Source organism: Gekko japonicus, unplaced genomic scaffold, assembly GCF_001447785.1.
Source record: "Gekko japonicus isolate JY-2015 unplaced genomic scaffold, Gekko_japonicus_V1.1 scaffold1324, whole genome shotgun sequence".
NCBI lineage: Eukaryota > Metazoa > Chordata > Lepidosauria > Squamata > Gekkonidae > Gekko > Gekko japonicus.
This window is the reverse complement of record NW_015167577.1, coordinates 242579-244638: the sequence shown is the minus strand read 5'-3', so window position 1 is coordinate 244638 and position 2060 is coordinate 242579.

Sequence of the window (2060 nt, the reverse complement as noted above, 5' to 3'; positions counted from 1 at the left end):
CCCAAACATTTCAGTCCAGATCACTCCCTTCTCTCTCCTGTCTCAGCCCCATCCAGCTCTTTTTATCTGTAGCTCCCCAACAACAAATGCATGGCTACTGCTTCTTCTACCAAGATGGCTCACCTGAGAATAAATTAGAATGGGGGGGTGTAAAGTGCTGTCAAGTCGGAGCTGACTTATGGGAACCCCGGCAAGGGGTTTTCAAGCAGGTGAGATGCAGAGGTGGTTTGCCATTGCCTTGCTCTTCAGAGTCTTCTTTGGTTGTCTCCATTTCAAGTATTGGCTCTGCTTAGCTTCCAAGATCTGATGAGATTGAACTAGACCAGGGGTGTCAAACATGTGGCCCGGGGGCCAGATCAGGCCCCCAGAGGGCTTCTATCAGGCCTGCAGTGGAACTGGCTGTCTTCTGCCTCTTCTTCCAGTTCTGCTGCTGCTGCATCATTGTAGGTTTGCAGTTTACAGATACACACATGAACAGCATACTCAAGATTGCAACAGCACAGACAATTTGGTGTAATAATTCAGAGCAAGAGGTGTCAATTATCAGACATTGTTAAATAAACAAAATATTGCAAGAGTGCTAATGTTTTAAGCATGTTTTAATTTTAAGTTTAAAAAAAACCCTTTGTGTTTGTGTCCTTTATAAAGTTTATATCTCCGCTACCTGGCATTACATTTTATGACACACATGGCCCGGCCCAACAAGGTCTCATTTATGTCAGATCCAGCCCTCATAACAAATGAGTTTGACACCACTGAACTAAACATTTCCTCCCTAAATTAGTATATATATTACTAATTTATAATTTCTTAAATCGTGCTTTTATGTTTGTTCAGGTTACAAATTCAGGAAGTGTACACCTGTAATAAATGCAGTTGTGTGCTGCAAGGGGGGGTGAAGAAGAAGGAGGGAATGAGAGGAAAATGTTTGTAAAAACTCCAAATTCTGTATGAGCAATCCTCTTGTGGTCATTCTACAGTGCCATTCTAAGAACACTTTTCTGGAAAGATGCTCCATTGGGGAGACTTTAGCAGGATTCTAGGCAGACCTGCTTAGGATTGCACTGCTGGTTCTCTAAAAGATAGTCCCACTGGGTTGTAGATCCACATCAACACTGTACACTGTCTTCTTATAAATTAATCCTAAAGTTATATTTCTTTGGCAGTTATCCTAAGGTTGCATCCACTTATGCACAAATCTGCAGACTGCTCTTTAAAGTATATATTTTATTTATTCATATCACATTCCCCCCCCCCGATTTGGACCCCAAATGGCTTATCACTTTGTTCTCTCCTCCTCTGCTTTATTTAACCAGTTCCTCCACTTTAGCTCCACAGCAATGACCGTGTGATGCAGGATAGGCTGAGAGATTGTGACAAACCCAGGATCACCTGGCAAGCTTCCATGGCAAACCAAGTTGTCCCAAGTCCTAGTCTGACACTCTAACCACCATGTAGGGTTGCCATTCCCCTGACAGGGGCAGGGGTTTATCCACTTTTGGGGGGCCTGATCCACTAGCCCTGATTTGGCCAGGGGGGGAACCCTGTCTCAAAAGAGCACCATCTGCGCCAACATGCCCAGCGCAATGACATCACATGGAGGTGACATCATCACACAGGGCAGACGGGGCGGGTGCACTATTGTTTGAGAGAAAACTTTCCCTCAAACAATAGAGCATATCTCTGCAATGTGCACTTCTGGGTGATGTCATTGTGGTGTGCACGCTGAGGTGTGAGACTAAGGTGTGAATCCTCAGTGTGAGTCAGTGGTGTTAGCCGAATTGCTTTATTTACAACAATTGGCAATTTATAAATGGGTTCTTGCCAATGTATACCAAGGTCCTGATCCCACCAAGGGTTACTAGTAAAGGATTCTGAGGCTGTTGTAGTTAAAATTGATATCTTTTACTAGAAATATGACTTATACAAACAATACTGATGCACTCACACATTCAATCAAGTTCCTAAGGATTAAAGTAGGAAATAAGCACAGTTGCATTGGCAGGTAGGGTGATAATGGGCTATACTTATCTGTCTTGAAGCTTGGTTGTTCCAACGAA